Below are 15,035 nucleotides of genomic sequence, written 5' to 3' on the forward strand. Positions count from 1 at the left end.
CTGGAGGAGTGGCCTGTTGGTGAAGCTTCCGAAAAAGGGGGATACATCAAAGTATGACAACTGGATAGTTATAGCACTTCTCTCCATTCCGAGTAAGGTCTTCACTAGAATTATCCTAAACTGAATTAAGGAACATGTTAACTTGACACTCAGAAGAGAACAGGCAGGGTTTCGAGCAAATCGTTCTTGTATCGATCAAATTAACACCTTGCAGATAATTTTGGAACAATGTATAGAATGGTTATCTCATCTCTATACAGTTTTCCTTGACTTCGTAAATGCATTTGACTCGGTCAACAGAAAGGCAATGTGGAAGGAAGTGAAACGATATGGAGTGCGCACAAAAATTATTGATCTTATCCGAGAAACTTATCGTGATTATACATGTAGAGTTACACATGAAGGCCGTGAACCCAAGCCAATAGATGTGGAGTCTGGAGTGAGGCAAGGTTGTATATTATCACCCACAATGTTCCACATTGTGATCGATGCAGTGATGTGAAATGTAATAGGAGGGAAAAGACGTGGTATCCAATGGGGATTGAATAACAGACTAGAAGACCTTGATTTTGCAGATGATTTGTGCTTCTTGTCTGAAGCATATGGTGATATGCAAACAAAAGTAGCAGATTTGATAGAAAGTGCAAAAAAAGTATGACTTGTGATTAATTCCAAGAAGACCAAGGCACTGAGGATTAACTCCACAAAAACAGACCCGTTTAGTATTGGTGAAGATATTATTGAAAATGTGGATAGCTTTACTTACCTGGGTAGTGTGGTGGCAAAAGACGGAGGGGCTGCACAGGATGTTTCTCAACGTATCCAAAAAGCAAATGGCACCTTTGTGAGGCTCTATCCAGTATGGAAAAACAAGAAGATATCTATGAAGACCAAACTTCGTATTTTTCGAAGTAATGTTAAGTCTGTACTGTTATATGGGTCTGAGACATGGAAGGTAACAAAAACGATCACCTTGGCTTGAAACTACAGACATTCATCAATCGCTGCCTGAAAAAAAATTTGGATATATTTTGGCCAGAAGTCATTCAAAACCAAGAACTTTGGAGAAAATCTCGAGAAACTGAGGTGTCCATACAAATAAAGCAGCGAAAATGGAATTGGATAGGGCATACGTTGAGGAAGAAAATTGAGGCTGTCGAGCGAGAAGCACTAGACCAGGGAGTCGTAACGTACCCAATTTGCGTTACACGGTACATTCCATTTTGTAGGAGGAAGAGTATGGTTCCACTGCTGGTACCCATGTAACGTAACGAAATGCAATATGTTATAGACTGACGTTACAAGGAACGTAACAAAATGTATTGTGGTAGATATTAACGTTATAAAGGAACGGAACGAAATGAGCACATTGGAACATAACGTAATATGCAATATGGTATATACTACCGTTACAAGGAACGTAGTAACGAAATGCAATATGGTATATACTAGCGTTACAAAAAAACGTAACGAAATGCAACATGGTAGTAAATAACGGTACATAGGAACGTAATGAATGCAATCCTCCGTAACGGAACGAAGTGAAAGGCAATATGGTTAATTAACGTTACATAGGAATGTAACAAAATGTAAACCACTGTAGCAGAACGGAACAAAATGCAGTTGGGTACATACCATCTGCATAAGGAACGTAAATACATTCAGTATGGTAGATGTTAACGTTACAAGGAAAGAACAATTCACAAATGTTAGCTGGCAACGTTATAGGCGCGTGACAAATATAATCTATTAAACATAAAGGAAGAAAAAGGAATAGCCCAAATCTCTTACCTTTCTTTTGAACATTGCGAAAAATAACTCAGTATATCGTATGGGATTAATGTGAAATAGCCGTTAAAAATATGGTTGTTTGTAAAAAAATGAATTTCAACCAGGGTTGTTAAAGGGTCAGGAATTTTAAATCAATTCAATTCCGGTTCAGCAGAGAATATTAGCAAGCATAAATAGATCTGGACCGTAAAGAGCCTTTTTATGTTTAAAATATTTCAATTCGTTCCAGGAACATTTTCTCCGGATCAATTGAAATACGGCACAGGGACCTTCTTTCCGGATCAATTTAAAGACTGTCTAAGTTCCATATTGAAATGAAAGAATACGCAACTTGGACCGAATTAAAACTGTGCGATAAAGAAGGTTCCGGTCTTGTTGCGGAACCCAATAGAACCCATTAGAATTTATGGGTTCGTGGACGTTTAACAACCCTGATTTGAAAATTACATTTTTGGCTCGAAATTGAATACAGCTTCCAACTAGTGTAGAAATGAGTAGTCATAGACGTGCGCACGGGGTGCAAAGGGGAGGGGGGCACATGCCCCACCCCCTAATCATTGACGTCTGCCGATATTTTCGACGCAGGGACAAGCAAGGTATTTTTCCATGGGGCATATTAACCAGATAATAGTGTTGCCCCCTCAAGAAACACCACTTGAATTCGAAATTATCGCATTCCTGCATTCCCATTATGATACATTAATGTACATTACTATGACTGGGATCAAATTATACGCGTGAAATATATACTTTTAGCTGACATTCGTTTTCTAAAGGGGAGATGTGGCCATCCTCGCCCCTTTCAGATTTCCATGCTCCTATATTATTATACTTTAATCCAGAAATTTAGGGTTGAGGAATCTTATCGCCGGTTATTAAACGATATTATGCTCTTGAAGAAAATGAAGTATTTCGAAGCCGATGAAAGTTCACAAAGCAACAACGGCGGAAGAAGGTGCAGTGGCACAACCACAGAGGGCAGGGGAGATTAGCCCTCAAACTTGTACGGAAATCAATTCTAGGAGGTAAGGAAGGCAAACATTGGACTATAGAAAGAAAGGTTGCAGAATCTAAGAGTAGCAAGACAAAGGGATACTGAAGATGGATTTAGTTTTCACGTCTGTCGTGCACTATTTCTTCCAGACGGTCAAGAGCACCTGCAAGGAGGCACAGAGGGGCAATTGTCCCCTCTTGATTTCTATCTTTATACAAATATAAATAAAGTTATATAAACTTGGACAGTTGCTGCTGCTTACGGTGTACGTTTTGCCCGTGTAAGGTAATAAATAGATGTATTATTAATTTTTGAAACCCCACCGTTCATTTATAAACACACTGTATGAGTCATTGTGAATTCGAGTCAATTAAAACATTTTGCGTTGTTGGGAGATTATCTATTAGGATAAAATTTGGACATAATGAATCTAAGTAGAGAAAATGCAACTTGTATATCAAAATTGCCATGTCCAACTGATCTCCGAAAGTAGTGTTTAGCACGTCACATTTCAAGTATATTGTAATAATCTTCAATTAAGCCAAACGTTAACGAACAAAACAACTTTTATTTAACTTATAACTTCATGTTATATAAACTACATGAAATACATTTAACAAAGACAAAAGACAAAAGACAAAAGACAATCTCTCTCCAACTCGACTTGCTCACAGTATCTCTTCTAAAATTTTTATCTTTTATATTTTTCGTAACTTCTATCATATATGATTGATTAATTTGAGTCCACTTTATGCACAGTTAGGCTAATCGGGACTGGACCTACAGTTTAAATTGAAATCCCAATCACTTGTGTCTCCACCGGGTATCGAACCCGGGACCCCTTCATTACAAGGCGACGACGCTACCACTGCGCCATCGGGGAGGCCATTTCAAGTATAGTCCATGATTGTATCTAGTAGTATATGAACGAGATGTGTCCCTCCATTCAAACAATACGTGACTTGTCCCTACCGAACGAAGTGTGTCACTTATAAATTAACTTTCCGAAAGCAGGTATATTATGCATGAACAGAACAAAAAATACTCGTGAGAAATTACAAAAATTATAAGTAAGTTCGTGGCGGGAGTTATTGACGGTTTTCCCCACAACCTATCCGCTTTAGGTTCCGGGTTCGAGTCCTGGTCTGTAAATATCTTTTTTAGGTGTCTCTTAATTAATTTAATCTAATTATCATCCATCTTCATATTTTCGATTAATTATAAAAGTGACATAAAAGCGAAGCAAAATAAGAACAAATAAAAATAATTGCAAAATGATTACAATGTCAGAACTACATTTGAAAAATAAAATGCGAACAGAAGATTCATTTTCAAACAGGTATTTGGGTAGAATTGTGTAGACAGACAGCATGCTCCCGAAAGTTGCCAATCCACGTGTAGCATGACCTTCGATACTGGGGTTGTGCTTTTTCAGGAAAGTTTGCTCGACGCTCTTCAAGCGTCTTATCAAGAATGCCTCGGTGTTTGCAGCATTACCAACTTATTTTCCGTCGGGAAAATCTTTTTTCTCCTATTTAATCTGCGGTTGGCTCTACAATACATCATATTAAACGAGATACAACAACTGAATTACGGCGAAGTAGGTTAGAAACCCTGCGTGCTCAAGAGCAGCTTCGATAAGGCACCTGAATTGTTTCGAGCTGAACCAGGAAATGGGCGATGTTTATTCCCCAAGGCCATTCCGTAAAACTAATGCCACAAGAAGTTTTCTGTGTGGATTTGTGAGCATGAAATTGTAGGTTAATGATAGTGCTACAAGACGTCAAGTGGATTTATTTTTCTGTTTCGTTATTTTAGATAGCTTTCCTACCTATATAGTTTGAATAACTAATTAATCATTTGATGAGCAGACAAACACGAAGAAGCCGATCCCGTGGCAAATTGGTTAGCGTAATAAACTGCAAAGTCTAATGTCAGATTAGAGCCTGGACTAGAAAATATGTATGGGTTGGGTCATTGTCTTTATACCACTTCCATCACCTATCACATCCTTTATCATCGCGATTATCAGAAAGTTGTAGACGCGAAATAAAAATAGAACCTTTGCATGGAAGTCCGAAAGAGAGGCAAGGGAGGGGGGGGGGTGCACGACCCACCTGGAAAATGAAAGTCAACCAAAAACTATATATATATCACACAATTCCATTTCAGCTGCAATAATATATGTTAATTATTGCATGAACATAACTAGCTAACTAACTAACTCTCTAGCCTTCTTAAACCCGAAGGTTCATGGCTGCAGCAACACAGGCCTTCCATCTGTCCCTATCTTGAGCAAGTTCTATATACTCTTTTCCATCCCTACCGATTTCCTTTAGGTCTATCTCAACGTTGTCCCTCCATCTTTGTCTTGGCCTTCCTAAAGTTCTCTTACCATCAGGTTTCCCAACAAGAATCCTGTAAACTCCTCTTTCCTCTCCCATTCGTGCCACATGGCCTGCCCACCTAAGTCTTCTTGATTTAATTATTCTAATTGTCTCCTCATCCCTTTTAGGTCCAAATATTTTCCTAAGGATCTTATTTTCAAATAAGATGAATATGATAACTTCAAATTAAAGCAATGTTTTTTGAGGAGACAACACTGTTATGCACCTTGTTTGCCCCCCCCCCCCCCCCGGAAAAACTACCTTGCTTGCCCCTCTTTGGAAAAAACTCAACAAAGTGCATTGTGAGGGAAATGCGTTTCAAGTTGTCAGGCACAGTTCGAGCTCCACAAAAACTTGGTAACAGTAGATCGGAATGTTTCATGCGTGATTTTCAAAGATTTTATGGAGTTTGCACTGTGCCTGGCAACTTGAAACGCATTTCCATCACAATGCACTTTGTTGAGTTCGCCCTTCGTATCCGCAATGCCTCATATTTTCAATTACTTTGAAGCATTTTGGACCATTTTTTATTTTTATAAGCAACTGCATTAATTGATAGAATGATCTTAAACATGAAACTAATTGTTTCTTCCAATGATTAACTGTTTTCTTTGCCTTTCATTACGCTAGGTCACTCAGCCGCTATCTTCGTTGTGAGCCTAGATTAAGTGTGATTGGAGCTTATCCTATATGCTTTCTTCATACAGCATGGCTGTCGGCTACATGTTTGACATCTTAACACAACTTCTTTCAAACATCGCTCATGAAATGTATTTCACCTATCGTCCTACGGGAATCAGAGGGACGTAACTACAAAAATGCCGTTTTCAGTTTCGTGAAAAAAAATCCTCTGAAGAGTATTTGGAGTAAATCGACATTTTCCACTTCTAATGCTTATCTGTAAGGCGGAGTCACGTTTAAGAGTCATATTCCTAAGAATACATTATTTCCTCTCCTATTAATTTGATAAATTAGAGTTAAGTCGCTCTGGTTCTCACACACGCTTTCAGCTCCTATTTTCCAAAATTTGGCACGTTAGGTATTACGCCAGATGTGTCATTTGGGTACGCTACTACATTTTTATTATATGCCTGTGGAGATTCGAACAGTGTTCTCGGCTTGCGAGCCAGGTTATATCGGCGTTAGCGTCCAACGTTTGGAGCGCGTACATTCCTCTAAGCAGGATGCTCCAATGTATGCGCTCGAAACATTGGACGCTAACACCGATTTAAGCTGGCTCGCAAGCCGAGAACACTTCGTCAGGAAAGCTACACTTTTTTACCCATGAAAGTTATTGTCCGTGGCCTGCAAGCAAGGTTCTTGCAACAAACTGCCTCGAGAGAATTATGCGTAGGCTATGTGTGACTTTTCTGTTTCTCAGACCACGTGTGACTACCTACAAATTATGTGAAACAATAACATAAACAACTTCCCATCTGAGTATGAGAAACCACTTGCATTCTAGCCGGGTTCGATTCCTGGTGGAGGCACAGTGATTCGAATTCCACTTTAAACTGTAGGCCCACTCCCAATTAGCCTATCTGTGCATACAAGTGAACTTAAAACAAGACAAACTTTCATTCTAACCTCAGTCACTTATGGGAGCTGCTTAGAAGTAGTAGTGTTGACTGCCATGACTAAAATTTCTGGATCCAAGTTCACTTCGTCTCAACGATTTTATTTGTTGTCCCCTTTATGCACAGTAAGGCTAATCGGGACTGGACCTACAATTTAAAGTGGGATCCGAACCACTTGTGCCTCCACCGGGTATCGAACCCGGGACCCCTCTCTCGACGATTTGACTGAGTCTGCACTCCCTGCGCTGCACTCCGCTGTCTATGCAATGTAGTTTTAAAAGTTGTTAACTGAGGTATCCTAGTCACCAATTCCACCGCTGCCACCGGTTAGTCAAGGTGTGACTCATCATCAGCCAGGCTCGGACGAAACGCAACTCATTAAACCGTCGCGGACGAACTGTAGCATTTTTCTAGGAATTTCGCTTTCGGACGAAACGCTACTGAACCGTACAGCAGTCCCAGTGCCTGCTCCAAGTTGCACAGCTGCTTTCGGAGCTCTTGGTTTGGAAAGGGAGTGGGGATGAGGAAAGGGTCTTGATTTTTCATACTGAAGCTTGTTCATTTCGTTCTCCTATTGCTCTTGGTTGAATTTTCTGAGATACGGAATCTACCTCATTTTCCTTTTCATTACGTTTTATTGCGTCACCCACGGTACGCTTACATGTACTTAACATTTTCAATTTCCCTGTACCTGCACCCTTTGGTTAGGTAAAAATAAATAACTGCAGTTCGTCAAATGTTGTATTTTTGTTTTTGTTACCCATTTTTCTCGTACTTCAGTCAGGGGCAATGGAGCTACTGGTAACAGACGTAGTTAGGAAATAGCATGAATTGTTACTTCCCCGCACTGTAGTTGACCGATAAAAGAACTATGTAAAGTCTCGTTTCTATTACCACAAATTTTACCGCGCAACATGACACGCGGCATGCGACGCTGCATGTGCCAAGCATTTGTTGAAATGGAAACTGTCTGCAACATGCCGCGGCGCAAGTGCCGGGGACAAAATTGCCCCAAATGATTAAGACGCACAACGTGCGCGGCGACAATGGAAACAGCCTGCAGCAAGTTCCTGGGGCACGGGCATGCGCACTAGAGTAGAAACAGACGACGCGACTGCAATCTGTGGTCCAACAAGATTTAATAACAATGCAAAATCACTTGCAGTCATTCTTACAAAGTTTTCGTATCCACTTTGAAGACGTAAGTCTCTCATCAACGAGTTATATGCTCCTTCCGAATTTCTTTTCGCTAGAAAACTTCTAATCCACCATCTAGGTTGTTTTCGCCTCGTTTTTTTTTTTTTTAGAAATTCATGATACGCGCCTGCCATAACCACAAAACCCGCCATAGCTTTATTGTTCATCTTTACCCATGTTAAATCACCACCAAATTATTACAATACAAGAGAAGAAACACTGACTACTCTAAAGCACTGCACAACGCTACACTGCGATCCTGCACTCCAGTGTTGTTGCGGACGTATTTTGAAGAAGTAGTTTTGAATTGGAAGCAGTACGAGTACACTAAATGACGCGCAACATGCGCCGGCACATGTTGCACCTCATGGATCTGGAACTTGTCAGAATGGAAACGTAGCTTAACAGAAACAGAAGGCTTTCACGATTTGTCTGAATATTAAAGTGATCTCTTCTTTCACACCCAAACATAAATAACTATTTTCAGATTTGAAACCGTAACAGGGGTGTAAGAGGTGACCTTCCACGTAGTACACCCAATCGTCAACTTCATTCCACGTAGTACACCCTGGACTGCTCTTTGCAGACTAACGAGGCTCTGGCGACTGACCCTATAGCCAGTATAATTCTGTGTGTTCTGTTTTTTGTCATGTGTGCTGAGTGCCCCTTTAGAGCCTCAGCTTTTAACCTAACTCAGAATATTTTAATATTTCAGTTATTCGATATTACAGTTACGTTATTTGTTATGGTAAGGGGCTGGACCCCGTATAACGTGGCGGTTGCAAAATAGCCTAAGTGCTGACGCACCCAAAATTAAAAAAGAAAAAATGTAACGGGGAATATAGCTTTAATAAATGCCTATAAATATTTCACTATCGTTTATATTTATGTACATGTTATTAATTTAGAAATATTGTGAAGAAATGCAACAAAATGCTACATCTTCGATTACTAATGTGAGCCACTGTACATGTTATGTTTATATTTCATGAACGATGCGACACCACAGGTCCCGATTTCAGATCCCAGCCTGTGTATTGTTTTCATTATTTTCTTCGTGATGTCCTTTCATCAATTTTGTCATTGCATCACCCATCCTCGTCTTCGCGATTAGCCAAAAGTGGTAGAAAACCAAAGTTAAATATAACAAATCAAAATCAAACATTACTTTGCAAGACAAGAATGGATAGGTTATTTTGAAGCTGCTGTTATTAAAAGCAAATTGTATGTAGCTTTCCTAGACAGAAGTTTCAAACACAGAAACTGATTGATTGGATAAGGGCTGTGGATTCCTACTCGAGCAGAAAATATATATCTTTCAATTTATTACGTACAACAATAGCTGACTGATTTCCCGCTAAATCAAAGAAAACTTCCATTCACGGTTACAAATTGACGTGTTGAATGACCTTAACTACAGACTTCTCTCACTCCAATTCTGATTAATAGAACAGCACACCACAACGTGGGTCATTAAATATTTCCAACTTACTCTCGAGTTCCTCAACTAAAAATAAATCGACTGCGAGACAAAAACTCCTCTGCGATAACTATATACCACGTTATATGCAGAGTATATGTAAGTTGAAATTCCATCATAATAATTTGAATTCTTCAAGTAGTAGCTACAAATATAATTTTTCATGCATATTTTCTTAGCAAAATATGAAGTTTCTCACTTCACAAGGATAACATATATATAGTATTTCACAAGAGTTTTTAGTTCGAGCTAGTCGTAGGCCTAATATGAATATAAACGTCACTTCATTACTTAGTTTAAAAAAGTGCCAGGCAATCAAAATTCGAGGGTATGCCTGACATTATTTGTAGTATCTCATGTATCAAGGGGGCTTTTTAAGTAGTAATAGTAGAAACGTAATTATACTGCATGTTGCAACTGAAACCCTAGCCTCGAAGACCGAAGTCGTTGGGTGGTACACTCGGTACCAAACATTTCAAGTTCGAGTAGACACCTGGGCATGGCTGTTTTTTTTTTTGTAAGCATCCCTTCATAGATTTAATATGATCATCATTCATCTTCATCGTCGCGATTATCTACAAGTGGCAGAAAAGAGATATAAAACAAGAATAATGTATAACAAACAAAAGAGGATAAAAGGATGAACTGAGTTAATGATAGGAAGTTTTATAACATTACTGTTTCTTGAAGAATCCTGTCCTTTGTTACGATTTTATTTCTCAGTCAGACGTTGCTCAATGTTCACGTCGACTGTCGTCCTTACGTACTTGAAAATTACTTTCATGTCTGCCTATGCTCTTCTTTCAAACGTGGTAGGTGGGCGCTCTGTCTGTTTCTACACCAAAAAGTTTAATGAACCTCCTGTCCAAGAAGACAAGAATTACTGAAAGTAATTTTCAAAATTGTAAGCGGATGAGGGCCCTTGTAAATGATAAAATATACTGTCCTTTTATTCGATTAGTTTTGAGAATCACTTCCCATACAATTCTTGCCTTCTTGAGAGTCCAATGGCCCTGTCTAGCCACAAACCAGTTGCACAAACGCGGTTTCGCGTTGCAACAATTCCATCTAACGTTTCGTTTCTACGTAGTTTCTACTTGCTAAAAGTGCCTTTCATATCGCCCCAGGGCGTTCTCTACTCGGCTGCTTCGTGACCGAAGGTCACGTGTACAAAGTTTGAGGATTCACATTTTCCGATTTTGCGTGGTGCTGCTGCTACGAGCGAACACAAGGGAAAAAACCTTGGACGAAAAGTCCCAACGCAGCTTCCCTTCTACTCTTCAGCTCGGCCCATAAGGAAGAACGGTCAACTCTCCCCCTCCCCTCCTCGCGGTAGTACAGTGCACAGGAGTCGCGGGTCTGCACAGGTTTCTTTCCTTGTGATTCAGTTCGCCTTATCAAGGTCGTGCAGCAAGCAACTATTTTTCGTCTTCCGATAGGAAAAAGCTTGCCTCTCGCTTACGTGGATGAACGCGTAGCACAGATGATTCTTTGGTTGGTCCTTTATGTTTCGTCCTTCAGCAACTTAATCAAAGCACGAATCATTCTCATCGCCAAACACACTGTATTTTTTTAATTGATGTAACACATGTAAACTGAAAAAGAGAGAGAGAGAGAGAGAGAGAGAGAGAGAGAGAGAGAGAGAGAGAGAGAGAGAGAGAGAGAGAGAGAGAGAGAGAGAAAGAGAAAGAGAGAGAGAGAGAGAAAGATATACATAAACGTTTTCTTACAACAAACGTTTGTTTTCCTATCGTATAAAGTGAACGCACATGTTAAAATTCATCTTGCATAGATAATCAAATTAGAACAAATCCACGTAAAGTGATTTAGTATGCAGAAAATAAATATATTTGTGATAAATACATAGTTAATCAGTAAATTCCAATAACCAGGACTTCTGTCACGCCGAATCTTGTTTACGGATGTTTTCAAACGTTTTGTTTTACAATTTCATTTTTTCACTGACATCCAAAACGAAAATACGTATTATAATTTAATGACTTTCAAAATGTCAAAATACTGTAATGTTACTATGCTGCCGATCACAATTATGAGGCTTCTTCGAACCAGGGTTTCGGAGCGGAGCGGATCAACGCTCCAGCTGTTGCCCACGCTCAGGAGCGAGGAGCGAGATTCTAAGAAATGGTTCGCTCCGCTCCGGAGCGGAGCGATGTCTTAGCCCGCTACGCTCTGGAGCGGAGCAGCGAGAATCGAAAAATTTCTCGCTCCGCTCCGGAGCGAGGAGCGAAATTTTAGAAAATAGTTCACTCCGCTCCGGAGCGGAGCGCTACCTTGACACGCTCCGCTCCGGATCGGAGCAGAGGAAGTTGGAAAATTTCTTGCTCCGCTCCGGAGCGAGGAGCGAAATTTTAGAAAATGGTTCACTCCGCTCCGGAGCGGAGCGCTACCTTGACACGCTCCGCTCCGGATCGGAGCAGAGGAAGTTGGAAAATTTCTCGCTCCGCTCCAGAGCGAGGAGCGAAATTTTATAGAATGGTTCACTCCGCTCCGGAGCGGAGCGATACCGTGTGACGCTCCGCTCCGGAGCGAGATTATAAGAACTTGCCCACTCCGCTCCGGAGCGCTCCGAGGTTGGATAATACGAGTGTATACAGAAAACTAACGATCAAGGGTTCCGAGTACATTAGTAATTTTGTTTGTGGAATTTGTACGGCATTTGAACATCGCCTGTTATTGTTGTTATAAAACTGATTATTACTAAAGCTAACGCCACGGAAACAGTCCAGTCAAGATCACGTCACTCACCTACAGTGTTGCCAATAAGCAAGGAATAATCCTTACACAATACACCAGGGAAGGCACAATCAACCGCATACGTACAACGCGCAATGTGTCAACTGTGAAGCGTAGAAGAAGTGTGGAAAACCTGGAGAACCAGGGGTGTGTAGGAGGCAAGGGGAAGCTTTGATCTTCACTGGACTGTTTTCGTGAAGAGAGCGATATTATTATTATTATTATTATTATTATTATTATTACTATTATTATTATTACTATTTTCATTATCACTTTTACTACTCTACTACTACTTCTGGGGACAATATATTTCAATAGCAGGTGTGCCACCTGTGGTTTTATATGTTGAGAGAATGGAACTCTCATTTCCTGCCACCAGGGATCGCGACTAAAACTCATTTCCGTTCGACTTCTGGTTCGGGCTAAGCACTTCGGCATATCGGTCCGACGTTACAGTCCACACCGTGGGAGAAGTGAGTTATTCCGGAATATTGGTTCGAGTAACATTGGTCAAACTACTGCAGAGAATCCATTTGACCTTTCGAACGCCACGAGCACGCAGAGGAAAGACGAAACAACGTGTACAGAGGAAGATGACAGGCAGACAGGTGTTCATGCAAAACAAAACACTCGCTGGTGCATGATTGCCATATCTAACTTTCTTTGCGCTGGTTATGATGATACTTTGAATGTAGCGAAAGATAAAAGTTTAAAGTAATTGGGAATTCAGGTTGCTAATTTTCACTGTATGTTTGTTCCGGCATAACTCTCGAACGCCTGGAACGATTTCAACCAAACTTGGAACACGTATCACTTGCAATCTCGAAAGAAATACTGTGTAAGACATCTCTGGCACCCCTAGGAGTGAGGGTGGGAAGGGTTGACATGTAAAACGACCGATATTAGTGTGGAATCCATAGTTTTCGGGGTCGTTAAGATGAATAGTGACACTCCCAATGCCGTTCAACTCCAAAACACCCCTGGAAACCCTAGGGGTGGGGTGAGAAGGGGGTGACATGTAAAAATAATAAAAAACGACCGATATTAGTGTGGAATCAATAGTTTTCGGGGTCGCTAAGATTAATAATGACACTCTCAATGCCGTTCAATTCCAAGACACTCCTGGCACCCCTGGGGTGGGAAGGGGGTGACATGTAAAACGAGCCCGACCCTGTGGCCGAGTGGTTAGCACATCGCGCTATGACGCCAGGGGTTCCGGGTTCGAATACCGGCTGGGCATGGATGTTTGTGAGTGGCCATTCATCAAGTTCATCATATCATCACTCATTCTCATCTTCGCAAATTAGCCAAAAGTGGCACAAGAAGCGAAGTAAAATAAAGCAAATCAATCAATTAATTAGTTAGTTCTACTATAGACCTTGAATGATTACCAAGGTTTCAGATGCATGGAACTAACGATTAAAGATTTTATTTGTCGTTGTTGTACATTGTTTGCAATAATTGTAGACAGCTTATAATTCCACTAACCGAGACTGTTTCGGAAGGATCCCTCCATCCGTGTTAAAAAATATTTTAAATGCCCATAAATCAAAGTTCACAGGCACACATACTATGCACATACTTTTAGAAGAGAATACATATTTTAAAACGTCTCTTTAAGAAAGTAACAATACGCGTAAGCCAGAGTCGGTGTAGCACACTTTTAATACGATTGGCAACGCTGCATCTCCCTCGAAAAGGCAACGATCTGTCTGCCAAGTACGTACAACAGCAGAAGTCATGACGCAATGCACCTGCCAAGGAGCGAGCAAGACACTACGCGCCAGTTTCCTCCACCTTTCCTCTTGAAAGGGGAACAAGAAGGCCAATCCGCTAGCCGGTAGCACTGACGTCAGTCACCTACACAAGAAGCGCAGAACACGAAAACAAACAGGGCTGTCGTGTGGGGGAGGTAGCATAAGCAAACGTACAATCCCGCAACACTGATTGCTTGAACGGGTTCATATCCAAATTAAGATAAGGATGAGATATGATGAAATTGAAGAAGGGTCAATCACAAAGAACTCCAATTCCCAGACTGGAGTCGTGAAGCGTTGAGATAACCATTGATGTGGGGGTAGGGCCCAACACATTCCCAATCTCGCTCGGCCATTTGGAGGTGATGTGATCAGCACCACGCTCCGGCCACCTTTCCCCCCCCCCCCCCCGAGGGTTTCCCCTAGTTATCCATTTATTTGAGTCTGGGTTAGCCCAGGAGCCGCTATATGCTGGGACAAGGCCGGAATAATTTCGAAGTTAGATCATCCACCGCGGGATTCAAACCCTGGTCTCCAGCGTTGCAGTCAGACGCCCTACCGACTAGACCAGCAGTTGCGGTTACACCATTCATATATAAAAATAACTATCTCACCGGATATGAGCTTGCACTTCAAATGCTCCGATTGCGGATCAGAGCACTATTGTATCTCGCCCCGCTCCGGATCGGATCGTGCATGTAAAAATAAGTAACCACTCCGCTCCGGAGCGGAGTGCTGTAGTACCATGCTCCGCTCCGGAGCGGAGTGGTATCGCACCACGCTCGGCTCCGGATCGGAGCGTGGAAGCAGAAACATACAACCACTCCGCTCCGGATCGGAGCGTGCAAGCAAAAATATCCAACCACTCCGCTCCGGAGCGGAGTGCTGTCGTCCCACGCTCCGCTCCGGAGCGAGGAGCGGAGTAGAACTGACGCTTCGAAATCGCTCCGGAGCGCTCCTTTAGTACGCTCCGCACTCCGCTCCGAAACCCTGCTTCGAACACGCCTTCGATAACGGTATTTGCTATTCGTAACGGATATGTGTATCACTTTTTCGAAACAGACTTTTGTGGAGGGAAAGAACTGTAACGTTACAAAA

The 15,035-nt window shown here is 41.4% G+C and overlaps 1 protein-coding gene across 1 annotated transcript in view; it reads right to left on the reverse strand.

Annotated features, from left to right (window-relative positions):
* LOC146000455 (FRAS1-related extracellular matrix protein 1-like) overlaps nucleotides 1–15,035 on the reverse strand; it is a 116,075-nt gene that overhangs the window by 76,569 nt on the left and 24,471 nt on the right. The window lies entirely within an intron of this gene.

This window comes from Lepisma saccharinum, chromosome 16, assembly GCF_977018435.1.
Source record: "Lepisma saccharinum chromosome 16, izLepSacc3.1, whole genome shotgun sequence".
Taxonomy (NCBI): Eukaryota; Metazoa; Arthropoda; class Insecta; order Zygentoma; family Lepismatidae; genus Lepisma; species Lepisma saccharinum.